This window comes from Manis javanica, chromosome 10 (assembly GCF_040802235.1).
Source record: "Manis javanica isolate MJ-LG chromosome 10, MJ_LKY, whole genome shotgun sequence".
Classification (NCBI taxonomy): domain Eukaryota; kingdom Metazoa; phylum Chordata; class Mammalia; order Pholidota; family Manidae; genus Manis; species Manis javanica.
Genome location: NC_133165.1, coordinates 61,770,966 through 61,785,384, shown reverse-complemented (window position 1 = coordinate 61,785,384; position 14,419 = coordinate 61,770,966). Strand labels below are relative to the sequence as shown.

At 40.1% G+C, this 14,419-nt stretch overlaps 1 protein-coding gene across 8 annotated transcripts in view; it reads right to left on the bottom strand.

Annotated features, from left to right (window-relative positions):
- The window catches only part of SRGAP1 (SLIT-ROBO Rho GTPase activating protein 1), a 280,779-nt gene that overhangs the window by 178,872 nt on the left and 87,488 nt on the right, over positions 1-14,419 (bottom strand). Inside the window, exon 1 of one of the 8 annotated variants that reach the window (XM_073215566.1) lies at positions 7,936-8,205. The exons of the other annotated variants lie outside the window; for them this stretch is intronic. The gene's annotated coding sequence lies outside the window, so the exon portion shown is untranslated. Of the gene's footprint in view, positions 1-7,935; positions 8,206-14,419 lie in introns of those variants that run through there. 8 annotated transcript variants of the gene reach the window in all.

Here is a 14,419-nt window from a genome sequence, read left to right as displayed (position 1 = left end):
AAAGTGTGATAACTGTCCTAAGATATACACAGATATAGGAAGTGACCATATTTAGATTAGATTAAAGGCAGGAATGGGCTATCCCTAGAGAGAGACTGGGGGACATTCTGACCTCCCTACTGAGCAGATGAACCTTATCCTGAGGGTGATGAGGAGCCAGTGATGGTTTCCCTTAGGAGAACTAACACCATGACCAAAGGTGTTTTTAATAAAGTTTTTCTCAGACCAAGACAGGAAGGGAGAGAGACTGGGTGGGAAGAGCAGTTAGGAGCTAATCCACTTAAGCCAGTTAGAGGTAATTAGGACTAACATTAGGATGGTGATAATGGGCACTAAAGGAGAAATTGGAATCCATTTCTTCTGCATGGCATTAGTTACCCTTGGTTTCTAGGTTACAAAGACTTCCATTTCATAATGTAGTTTAGGCAAAAGAAACCATTATTTCAATTCCTTATATTGCTAAAGTGATGTCTACAGAATAAATTAGAAAAACCGTATGATCATCTTAATAGATAAAAATAGGGAAAAATCATTGACAAAATTCAAATCCATTCATGATAAAAACTTGCATCTAACTAGGAACAGAAGGAATCTTCTTCATCGTGATGAGGGGCATCTATGAAAACTTCAGAGCTAATACTATACTTACAGTAAAAGACTGCACACTATTCCCTGAAATTAGGACCTCTTGCTATTCTCACTGCTTCTATTAAACATTGAACTAGAGATTCTAGCCAGTGCAATAAGCTGATTCTCAAAATAACGGGCGGTTATAGAGGACCTAGAACACCCAAAACTATTTTGGAAAAAAAAAAAGGTGTAGGGGTGGGCTTGAAAGACTGAGACTACCTGATTTCAAGACTTTTTATATTTACAGTAATCTGAAGTATGGTTTCAGCATAAGATGCACACCAATGAAACAGAGGCCAGAAATAGACCCATTCATGTAAAGTCAACAGATTTTTTTATAAAGGTTCAATGGGTAAAGGAATGTCTTTTCAATGAACAGTGCTAGAAAAGTGGGAATCCAAATATTTTTTAAAAATTAAACCCTTACCTGCACCATAAACCAAATTAACTCAATGTGGGCCACTAACCTAAATGTAACAGTTAACTTTTAAAAGAAAACTTAAGAGAAAAGTTTTAGTAACCTTAGGACTAAACGAAATGCAAATTAAAATCACAGTGAGCTATATCACTTTTATCAGACTGGCTAAAACTTGAATAACACACAATATACCAAGTGTTGGCTATGATGTACAGCAAATGGGACTCCTGTGCTGCGAGTGAGACTGTAAAATGGTATTACCATTTTGGAAAGCAGTTTGGCAATTTCTTATAAACACAGGCCTACCATGGGATCCAGTCATCCCACTAAGTACCTAAGAGAAGTGAAAGTGGATGTCAGCATAATAAATTGTACACAAATGTTATTTGTAGTATTTAAAAGTGGAAACCATTTAGATGTCCATCACTTAGCTCAATAGGAAAACAACTTGTGACAAATCTATTCAATGGAACACTATTTAACAATAAAAAGAAACTACTGATATACAAAATGTGGATGAATCTCCAAATAATTCTGCCAAGTGAAAGCCCAATTCCCCCCACTCAAAAAAAAAAAAGACTACAGCATTCCATTTATATAAAACTCTAGAAGAAACAAACTATAAATACAAAGTAGATCAGTGGTTGCCTGGAATATGGGGGGCTGGAGGGACCAAAGCAAGAATTACAAAGGAGCATGATAAAATTTAGGGGTGATGGTGACAGAAATGTTCACAGTCTTAATGGTTAAATGGGCATTTGCTATGTCAGAACTCTAAATTTTAAGTATGTACAGTTTATTGCACATCAACTTAGCTCAATAAAACTGTATAATTTTTTTTTAAAGGAAGAAAAAAGCAGTCATTCCATGAATCCAGAGGTAATTAAGGCCAAAATTAGAATGGTGACAATGGTAGTATAAAGGAGAAAATGGAAATGAGATCTTCCCATTATGTTGGCTTATTTTTAAAAGGTTTATTACAAAGACCTCCAATTCATAAAGTAGCTTAGGGAAAAAGAAAATAGAAGTATTTTTAGTTGAAAAGGCTCCTTGTGGCGCCCAGATTTCTGCAAGGAGACGTCAGAGTCGGAAGAGATCAGGGTGCGGTGACCAGACAGAAAGGCTGTTGCAAGGATGCCGTGATTCTGCCCAGATCTCTGCTCCAGGGCTGCAGCGCTGGTTCCTCCAGCTCCCACGAGCGCAGGCTGGAGACAGCTCACAGCAGAGCTCCTCCCCAGTCACTGCTCTTGGCTCTAGGGAGCCCACATTGCCTGAGATCCTGCCCCCTCCTCCCTCCAGACAACCCAGCTCCAGAACTCCCCGTGGCACCAGGGCAACCTTCTTAAAGGGTGGTATTCCCGAAGTGGTGCCCAATACATTACCTGCACACAAATCTCCATCTGCTCCCCAGGGAGCCGCACCTACGACAGCTCCCCAGACAGTGTAATAGAGAAAGCTGAAATACAGGTGAGGGCTTATGGAAGAGCTCAAGATTGCAGGGACAAGAAAAGGTTTAAATTGGTCAGAGAAAAGGAAAAGCATTCCAGAAAGCCTCATTTTCAACAGAGAAAGTAAATGATCATTATTACAACGACAGACAACAACCAAGCTCACAAAAATAAGTGTGTCACCCTGCAGTGACAGCATCCTCAACATACAGACATCCCCAGAGAAATCACGAGACTGTTCACACTTCAGAGTTGTTGGAACCACGAGCTGAGTCTGCTGAACTGTGAGCAGTAAAAAGTACAGGGGAGAAGATGGCTACTGGGCACTTAGCTGAACCCCAGAAAGACACAAGGGGGAGGGGGAGAGAGAGAGGTCCTGGTCCCCCAAGAAGAATCACCCATTAATATTAATGGCAATAAAGAATTAAAAGCAGAAGTGCTGAATTCAAATTTCTGCTGTCATTCTTGTGGGGGGAAGAGTGGGGGGAAGGAGGCTCTCAAAACAAGGGAATGGGAAGAGCCCTGTTTGTTTTGTTTCCTAGGTTTGGGGGTTGGGAGGGGAGGCTTCTTGAAAGCTTTGCTGGGAAGTCATCTTTTCAGCCTGAATGACTGAGCAGTGGATCAGTACCTGTCCATATTGCAGAACAGTCAGGGGGCAGTGAGAGGCATCCACCTAGGAAGTGGCGCCTGCTGCCCGGCCAGGAGGACAGCACCTCGAGGGCAGGAGAAGGAGCCAGGGGTGCTGTGCTGCTCCGGGGTTCTTGCGCTGCTCCAAAGCTGTTCTGGGTTCTCTAGTGTGAGTGATGGATGCTGGTAACACCCATCCTCAAAATCTTTCCAGATTGGGTTATTTATTCCATGCACTACCAAAGGCAACCATGGGCCTACAACCATGTGTCTGGTTGCATGTGTGTGGGGAGAGCCTGTTGCCCCAGCAGCTTTTGCCCCTATTGCTGTTCCTATGGCCCAGCTTTGTGCAGAGGGGCAAAATCACAGGGCAGACACAAAGCCATTAATTCTGCCAGAACTACTGTGCAACCTTGGCACATTACTCCATTTTCTGGGCCACTGTTTCCTCAACTGAAAAATGGAGGTAATGGCACATTCCTAGAAAGTGTTGTAATATGTGCCCCAACACAGGGTTGGCTATCACCAAATGAGGAAAAAGCTTATCACCCATTCCTCACTAGCTCAGCACCTAACATGTATATACATCCACTTGCCAGAAGGTTACATGTCTTTGTCTACATCACATGAGCTCCAGTAGTGGTATCTTTACTGAACAATGTGTAATTTATGTTCTTGGACCTTCCATCTGAGTAGTTTTTAAAAATGATTTTATCTCATACATTTCATAGATTTTCTCCCTATGGTTTTATATACCAAGCATGTGCTGTTGGCATCTCAGAATTACCTAAATGTTGGTCCAGATCTCTCTGTCCAACTGCAGATCTGTACACCCCATGGCCCAAGGGGCATCTCCATTTTTGATACTGTCAGGCAACTCAAATTCAACATATTGTAAACCAATCATCTCTACCCACCTCCAGCCCATGTAAATCCATTCCCTTTCTTTTCCTAGGTGCCCAGAGAAGCAATACAGAATAGCTACTGAAAGTGCAGACTTGGGAGTCAGTCAGCCTTACTTGGGTTCTAATCCTGGTCTCCCCATTTACAGGATATTGAATCTTGAGCAAATTATTTAACCTCCCTTTGCCTCAGATTCTTCAGCTGAAAAATGGAGAAATAGTAGTACAAAAAAAGATGTTAGAAGAATTAACATGCTAATACATGAATATGCTTAGAGGTCTGACACATAGCTAGCAGCTTAATGAATGTTAATTATTATTACTATTATCTTACTCTGTGGCATATGATAAATGACTTTCCTTGATGGTAGAGGTCATTTGCTGTCCACCTTTGTGTGGTCAGTTCCTGGCACAGTGCCTTGCACATATTAGCTGCTCAAAACATCTTTTTTAACTGAGAAAAGGTTTCCTGCAGCTTACTGCAAAATTGCTATGAGGCTGCCAATTATTTTGCTGAATGAACAGCCATATATAGAACCTGTTTCTCCTGGTGCACTGGCATGCTCCCTTCCACCAGACAGTGAGCAGTGCACATCCTGTGCTTCTCTTTCTGAAACCTTCAAGAAACGCAGGCTTAAATGTCAGACTCATTTGTGGCACCTAGGCTTGTGCTAGATTTTTCATGTACCTGTAATTCCCGTTACTTTGAAAGGCTCCTTTTTTCTTATTTTAATGCTTTTATTGGAAGCTGGCTAGAGTAATTTTGGGATGAATCCATTCATTTAAAAAAATCTATCTATCTAATGAGCACTCTTGTATGTCAAGCATTGTGCTAAGAACAATAACAATGGATGAACAACAGAAAGAGTGCATGCTGGGAGATGGCACTGGGAAAAGAAACAGATGGAAGGCAGCGCGGAGCAGTGCGGAGGACAAGCTTCAAAGGAGAAGAAAAAGCAAGAGCAAAATACACTCACAGTCTCAGCGGCAAGTTTCAGTGATGGTAATGATGGCCCATTAAGATGTTGGCTGAGGAAGCTAGTGAGTAACTATGACACTCATCGCAAACTAGGACAGGCTGTTCTGAAGATCCAGACCAGCTGAGCCAACTAGCAACATCACGATGGCCCAAATGTGTCTGAAAAAGTAAAGTAGCATCTGACCAGAAGGCTGAAGCAATGAACAAGAAAAAATAATGTCACCCATCTAACAATTACCAAATATTCCAAATAATCTGAGATGGCTTAAAATAAAAGGCAATAAAATTTTAATCCACAACTATATACTCTATTTAGATATTATGTCATTAATTTAATCACTTGGAAAGTCTACATATAATCATTTAGTATATAGTTATTCTCAAGTATGTCCCCACCATGTAATTAAAAAACTACAATCAGGGGGTCTTTATCTTAGAGTATAAACGACAGTCTGACTGCTAGAATTATCTGGTCACTGCACGGATGCCCATAGACAATCTTTTCAACAAAGCTACCCTCATTACTTGAGTGCAAGTAAAGGGAACCGAGAGGGGGAAAGATCTGCAGAATTGATGGAGTGGTTGGTTATAAAGGCACAGTATTTCAGTTGTTTTATTCAAAGGAGTTCCCGTCAGGTCATCATCATTAACATGCCCTTACACTTCTTTCACCGAGAGTTCTGATGCGCTCGGAGATCTGATTCACAGACCTGTATTGGAGGCAGTCAGTTAAATGAGGAAAGAGTCAAGAAGTGCCAACAAGGGAAATAATAATGATATATTTAAATAGAATAATACATTTCCTAAAAAAAGCAGACAGAAACTCAGAAATCACAGCCAGGTGGGGGTCATCCAGGCTCAATGGCATTGCTACACTAGAAAATAGCATGAAATTGTTTTTCAGCACAATTTATGATATTAGGCAAGAAAATGGCTAATATACTAGAGAAAGGGCTTTCCACTCAGAAGAGTGAATTCTTCCGCTTTTTTGTTAAACTGCAGTGTTGGCAGGAGGGGCTATAAATCCACCTCTATGAAAAAATTGGGCCACAATAAAGACTTAACAAAGAATGTTCACATATTTTACTGTCAAACAAGGTCAGATTTGATAAAAATCAAGGTAAAATTCTGAAATAAAATTGCAATTATAATTTTACAGAAAACCATGAGCCTCACTTTTCATGTACTTTGCTTATTGTGTTTGCTACAGATCAGCTCAGATACTCTCAAGATTAGTTACTAGTTGAGCTGACAGTCAGATCCAAAGGGCCTAACTAATATCAACCATGAAAGTCCTAGGAGCGAGGTCTCCAGTTTAAAAACAATAATTCACTTTTTTGGCATGGTGACAAGAGCTAACAGCCATTCTTTTTTTATTCAAACAGCAGGACAAGAGATTATAGTTAATCTCAGCAAATGTCCCAAACTCTAAAGTACAAAAAGGAGGAGAAAATTCTGGGGAAAGAAAGCTCAGCAATTTAATGTGTATTTATCAGGTATTAACTGTATATCAAATCTCCTACTTACCACAATAAACTTATCTTTCCCAGACCAGAAACACTAAATGGTACCAAAACTGATATCAAGACCATTCTCTAGCCATTAAACTCCTTTAGAGAATCCCTAGAGAATTCCTAGAAAAATCACAGACCCCATCTAGACAAAAACTGCCTCTTTTCAGGTAGAGGGAAAATAAGGTGTAGCTGTTGCAATAATAATGGACCCCGTTGCTTCCACAGGCAGCCTCCACTCTCCACATGCTACTGGTGCACAATTCACAGGGGGGGCCACATGCCAGCTAAAGCAGGTGCTGTTGTGAGTCTTTATGGTGACATTCTGAGGCATGTTGCCTTCAACTATGAAAACACTGGAATGTAAGAAACAACTGGAGGCACAAACAATTTCCCTAAACACTGTTTTTAAGCTGATACTATAGTTAGTGGTCTGCTGCACACAGAATACAATTAACAACAATTAGCCATTCAGTTGCATCACCAGAGACAGTTCTCCTTGTGACCTGTATTTTAAACAAACAAACAAAAAAAAAAAACAAGCTTCCAAGCAGAATACTCAATCATCCTGCCAGTGACGGAAGTATTAAAAACTGCTTCCTGCTTCCTGGCTGATTTCAATTCCAGACAGTGCTCCCCCACCCCCTTCCTCCGTGATACCTGTCACTCCTGGGTCATAGCTCTTCTGCTCAGCGGTTTGTTTTTGGGGGTTTTTTTTTGCTTTATTTTGTTTTACGGTAAGGAAAGTGGATAAGCAGCTGAGAAAAGACAAGTCTGGCAGAATGTGAGTTTGGGCAATGGCAAAAGGAATGTTGGCAAGGAGGAGGAGGGAAGGAGACTGTAAGTGCAGTAGGAAGGAATGGGAGAAAGAAAAAGCAATGTTTCACTTTCTGGAAGAAAACTGCTTGGAAGTGAGGTGAGCACAGTCCTTGGACCTGAGAGTTGAAGGGACTCTGCAGATCTTTTCATTCAATCTCTCCATTTTATGAAAGGAAATAAAAGTTTAGAGCCATTAAGCTACCTTCCCAGGGTCATAATATCAGGCAGTTAATGTAATTAGAGCTTCTCTAACTAGGAGCACCCTTGGAAGAAATTGCTATCTTAACACTATGAATTATTTTTCTTCTCCTGAGAAACAACATGTTTTTCACCTCATGGTTGCTGTGAAGCAGTGAACAGCCCAGGTTTCCCTTCTCACCGGAGGAAAGACGCCTTCATGGGGAGCTGGGCCCATTCTCCTTAAATAAGCATTCCAGGCAGCATGGTACACATTTTTCCTAACTTGTTTCTAGATCCATTTTATGCCTTCTTTTTTCTTCCTTTTCTCCAGGTCTTCTATTTAATATTTTTGTTCTCTTGTATTTTATGGGTCCTTGTAATTTCCCATAAACCTTTCTGGAACAATGTCTATTATAAATACCTTATGTAACACCTGGCCTTCCAAGGAACTTGATATCTTTCACAGACATGTGTTCATGTCTTCTCACGGAAATCCATAGAGGAAGACGATGAAAGCACTGAAACATAAGAAACATCTTAGCACTAATCTTTCTACTTCATGTAGTCACATCAAGAGTCCGAGATCACTATTGGGATTGGTACTCTTACACCTGTCCCTTAGAATATCATTCCACCTGTGTAAGAATTGTTAGTATACTAAGTGAAAACTCATTTCAGATTTTTACGTATATAAAAAAGTACATCGTATTTTTCTCAGATTAAATGTACTGAGAAGTACATTAGCAACATTAGAAGATACTGTTTCATTCTAATTCCATTCACTTAATAATTCCAATACCTTAATAATTTACACCACCTTCCAGCTCTCTTCAGCTGCCCAAAGGCATCAGTTTATTAGGACAATATTACCTAGAAAGGGGGTGGAGTGGGGGGGTGGGCAGGGAAGAGGAACAGAGAAAGCTATCAAGTATTCTTTCCTATTCACTCTCTGCTGAGGATGGGGTAGGGGTTGGGTTTAAGGCTCCTTCTCAAGCCTCAGGACACAAGCAAGCAGAGAGGACACACTGTGGCTCAGAGTAACAGGTGCCAGGTGAGTACCACCAGATTCCCTTTCAAGCCTGAAAGATGCCACCCCGTAGCTGTGGGCACCTGCTCTTCCTCATCTGCAAGGGGTCATAAAGGTCTCTACATAACTGATGCAGCTCGATGAGAAATGAAATGCGAACTTGCTAAAATGCAAGCATTTAAATTTAGAAGCAGAGAAGGCACCACACCAGGTTTAGGCATGCAAACACTTGTTAAGACAACAGGCCTTCCATGAGGCCCTGCAGCTCCCACTCATCTCCTGTGCATCTCCACTGCTCTGATTCCTTGAAGACCATGCGGTCTGCTTTTGGTACTCCTGGTATACTCATCTAGTAGGAAGCACCCAGGACCCCTCTTTCTGGAGACTATTACACAATGCTTAGTCCACATGAATAGTGTGCTAATGTGCAAAACACTCAACTTACACCAAATGATTTTACTATTTGTGGAGTATAACAACAAAGCAAAACTGAAGCAACAAGACAGGAACAGACTCACAGACTCCAAGAAGGGACTAGCAGTTACCAAAGGGAAGGGGTTGCAGAGGATGGGTGGGGAGGAAGGGGTAAGGGAATTAACGTGCACTATAATTAGCACTCACAATATAGGTGGGTCATGGGGAAGACAGTACAGCACGGAGAAGAGAAGTAATGACTTTACAGCATCTTATTATGCTGATGGACAGTGACTGCAGTGGGGTAGGGGAGGACTTGATTATATGGGTGAATGTTGTAACCACAATGTTGCTCATGTGAAACCTTCATGAGAGTGTATATCAATGATACCTTAAAACAAAACACTCAATTTACTCTTTGCCTCAGCAGATACCAGGGTTGTCCGCTACGACGTGGGGGATCATTGGAGATTCCAGGCTAACAGTGCCAAGGGGTACTTCAAGAACCAGTGTGCTATTTCCATGTGCTGTGAAGGGGGACTTAATACCGACAAAAGCAAAGGCTGTTAATAATGTGGATTAAAAAAAACAAAGGAAAAGCACCATGGCTTGTTAAAGTATACTCATTTTATTAGTTATTAGTGAGGGAGAACAGTTTTTTAGCAAAGTTCCTGGGTGTTAATATAACATACTACATACACATCTCATTAAGAAGCTACAAAACGCTGCTTATTGTTCTCATGCTAAAGGTCCCTGTACAAGAGAAATCAAAATGTCAGGATTTTCCTGTCTTAGTCCTAAGGGAGATCAGTCTTTGAAGAGGATATCAAACTATTCAAATTCAGTATTCCTAGTTTAATTAATCTACCATATGGAGCCCAGATGTCATAGACAAGTGTGATTTGAATTAAGTAATTCATGAAATAAATTTCTTTTGAGGTATGGATAAGGTTAAATTACCCACATCTAAAAAGAAACACTGTTGATAGTCTCTGAATTTCCTTTATTTCAAGTTCCATGGTAGATTATCCATAAAACTGTATATAAGGAAATTAGTTAAATTAAATAGAGTAGAAATGAGTTCACCAAAGCCAGTGGTTGAATAACAGTATTGGTATGGATGACCCTGCTTCCTTCTACCTCTACATTTCCCTTTCCAGGCTCTAGTTCGCTGTATGGTTGCAAAGGGTTTCCCTTACGCAGCTGCCCCAGATGTCTTATCAGATCACATGAGAGTCCACAGGCATTAAAGGAGCATCCCTTTCCCTATCTGAAGAAACCTTCCCAGAAGCACCTGAGCACACCTCCCTTCACCACCCCACTGGTCAAAACAGGGTCACATGTCCAAACTTCAACCAACCAATCCTGTGACAACTGCAAAGGAACCATTGCTCTTCCAACAAAGAAAGGGAGAATATTTACCGAGGGGGTACCAGTCTGATGCAAAAGTAACATATAGGCTCAAGATGGCATCATTGCTATGTGGTATTACCTATTTTTTAAGAACCAGTTCAGGACCCAGTTCTTCTGTGCAGCCTCATGATACAAGCCCAAGTGAGTCCACTCATAGCCCTTTCTATTCACACCTCCAATTTGGTACTCATTGCACACTGCTGGGCAGTTTCTTTTTTAAATAATTTTTAACAATTACACCAATAATAAATGTTCATGGATGAAAATTCAGAAATATACAAGTAAGAATCACTCACAGTCTCATTATGAGAGAGAACCATATTATTAGTATTTCAGAATACTATCTCCCACACTTTTTTCTATGTATATCTGTTTATATATAAGAGAAATGTCTTCTTTTGGTATAAATGTGTTCCTCACCGAGGACTGAGATTCTCTGTGCTTCTTTCCATCCCCCCATGAAGTTACAAGATCTTAGAAAAGACTCACTGATTCATACTATGTAGATCACACAAAGAAGGTTAAAACAAGCTATTCTTTTCTTTGGAGGATTAAGAAGGAAGATTTAATAAAACAACATTTCAAAGCATGTCCACTAACTTTTCAGATGTTGTTTTTTACCAAGACATATAAAAAAGCTTATTAAACTTTCTGGCAGTAAGATAACTGCTTTCTGTGACTAAATGTTGTTTCTAAACCAGAAAGTATTGTGTCATTTCCCTGATGTTTAGCAATTTCCTTTATACTTGTAATTAAGCCACCCCTCCATTTCAATATATGACACCTAACTAGGTAGGATAAATATAATTTTAGGAAGCATGATTCTCCAATAATTCACTTCATAAGAGGTAAATTCACTAACACTTGTGAAAAGCAATGTTTCTGCACACTTAAATCATATTTTCAAAGCTCTGGACTAAATTCTATTTGAAGGCAACAACATAAATGTTTAAAAAAGCAATCCACTAATTTATCTGCTTTCTGGTCTCCGATTTTGCCAATAGGATTTTCTTAGACTGAGGTACAATTCTACGTGGCATTAGACCCATATGATAAACTTTCCATTATTCAAACCCTCCATAGGAATTCATGGGTTTGTTTTTCTTTACCAAGTATTTATTGACTGAATATCTACCACATGCCATCCTGCGTATCAGCCACTAGTGACTGAGTGGTGGGCAAAAACAAAAGGATAACCTGTTCTCATGGTGGGGAACACAGGATGGTGGAGACCCAAGGTCTCTGCAGAGAGGGTATGCAAGAAATTTAAGACTTTTGTCCCAAACACAATCCCAGTTACAAAGCATATGGTCTCACATTTGTTTTAACCTCTCTGTTCTCCATACGGCTTTACCAAACAAGAACAAGTCTGAACACTAGGAATTTAAATTAAAAGAGTTTCTGGACAGAAGTGGAGTGGAGAAGTTAAAAAATGCTTGGGAGATACTGTAAGACCTCTTTGGGAAGTGCATGAAAATATGCAGGACGACTGTAAAGTCCAGGACAAAAGAGACACGCAGTGGCTGAGATGACCCACCAAATCCCTTTTACTCTTGTTAGTTTTAGTTAACTTTCTGCAGTTGGTATTGTCAAGGTATCCAAGAATCTGTCTGCATATAGATATTTATTGAGCTGGTGGAGGGATCCATGCTCACATCTTGGAAGAGTCACAGCAGCAAACAAAAGCTTGAAATAATAATGCACAGGAACAGACAAAAACATAAGAATTGTTGCAAGGTGGGCTACGAACACAGCAAAAAATGAGTGAAGAGTGAAGAGAGACTCCAGTGGGCCAGTGTACATTCCAAAGACTTAATGGAAGGGGTGGGATGTCTACTGAGCCTTGAGGAAGGGTGGAATGGAGCAGGAAGAAAGATGGGGGAGCTGCTCCCAGCTGGTGCAATGGCCTTGGGTGGCCAACCAATGCAACTGACTCAAAAGCAGCTGGTGGTACAACAGTAGAGCGCTGTCAAGCAAGCGATCAGGCCCGGGTTTACTGACAAGAATCATGGGCAGAAAGTTGACAGCTGAACCAGTACTGTGGATGGGCTCTCTTGAGAGTTTACACACCTTGCCGAGTGAAGGGACAATACTATGTGGACAAAAATTAACTGACATAAATAGAACAGGTCCCCTCCCTATCTTTGCAGGTTAAAAGTTCTACCCCCATGAGGATTACATCTTAGGGAAGAAAGGGCAAAGGGCTTTGGAAATAACCTCTCTACCTTCAGCTTTACTTTTGCATAAAGGTTATTTAAAGTGGCAATAATAGCTTTTTCCTTGGACGTCTTCCCACATATGCCAGAATTACTGGTATTTACAGTAGGTGGCTTGTCCTTTCTGTTAGATACCACTGGTTTCCATTGCTGTGACACCACTGGTTTCCATTTTATCCTATGTAACACTAAGAATGTCCATGAATTATTCATTTGTTCATTTAAAATTGCAAGACTATCTCATTAAACCTGGGACAAGTTATTAAAGCTTTCTAAGCTCTATGAGTTTATGTCAAATAGAAACTCTAGCTACTCCAGTTTTTTGTTCTAAATAGTTTTAGTGTACTTGTGCATCCTTCTTAACAAGGTGTGGAAGAAAAAGAAAGAACTTTTCACACAGTTCTTTCTGTAGTACCAAAGTGTGGCAGAATGTTATCTTTTATATCTTTTAAACAGCACTGCCTAGACAATGTTCTCAGTGCTAGTTTTTTGTTTTTGTATGCTTCTAAGTTAGGAATCTGAGTTCATCAGCACTGATAAGTCCCCAATTTACTGAATGGAAAATTGCTTCCTTAACCCCACCACATTCCCTTCTCTAATATCTGTAATCTAGGTCTGTATCTGTGCCTGTAGTATCTCTACTCCTGCATTCTTTGGGTTCCAGTGAATGAACCCCTCTCCCAAAATAGTTTCCCAAGAAAAGTAATACAGTCCTCAAGTAAGCATGTTTTTTTCTAGAAATAATACAGGTTCATAGCTGGCTGCTAGGTGATTATCCACTTCAACCAGGCTCATAGGAGGAGAAAAATGAAAATGAACACAGTGAAGTGAATGGGGCAAAGAACGCAGGCTCTTTTGCTTTGTATACCCAAGAAAGCACAGTGCGAGTGTGATCTTAAACATCAGTGATAAAATCAAGTTGCCTGGCTCTTCTGCTGACTAGTACACTATAAAATTTCATAACTGCAGCACTTATTATACTTATATAATAAGTATATTATCAAGGAATTTGTTTCCAAAAGTTTCATTGAAAGAATTTGTTATTTTTAACTAAATAATTCATGATAAGTATTTTTTGGTATGACTGCCATATACACCAGCAAAAGACTGAAATGTAATATCAACTTTTCAAGGTCTGCTGGAAAATACTCATGTCTACATGTTAGCCTCTGTATGGGCATTCTGCAAATCTAAAATAAATCTAGAAAACCTAAAAACAAATCATAAAACTATATAATGATTAGAACAAAAAATGTGTCTGATTTGACACTGTCAACTGTTTCGAAATTCAGAACCCAACAAGAACTTTTCTGAACATTTTGCTAGTATCTGGCTCAGTGCCTTAAGTCTTACATGGACAGGCAGACATTTATCCAAACTCTTTGGGCTGACAACATCAAGGTATCAACAGTCTGGCCTTCTCTTCTTTCCAGGCCTAAGCCCACATAGTTCTATATATACTCTAAACCTGATTAGGGCCTTGCCTTCCAGACCTCATTGTTTTGCTTATGCCGTTCCTTCCTGGAAGAATTTGCTCTCCATGTGCTCCTGTTAACAATTTTACCCGCCTTATTCTAAGACATAGCTCAAGTGTCTTCTACTGAAAAATATTCCTTGATCCTGAACTTTCCCCCAACAAAGTATGATCTCCATTCTGCTGAATACTCCTGACATTTTGGCCTTATTCATCTTGCTAAGACCACAGTACCTGGATTCATGTCTTTGTCTATGGTAGGCACACTAGTGACTGCCGAATAACAGAATAATTCTGGTAAATCGAGCAGATAAACCTCTCTATGTCTTGTTCATGGCATTCACAGAGCACTACATCCATA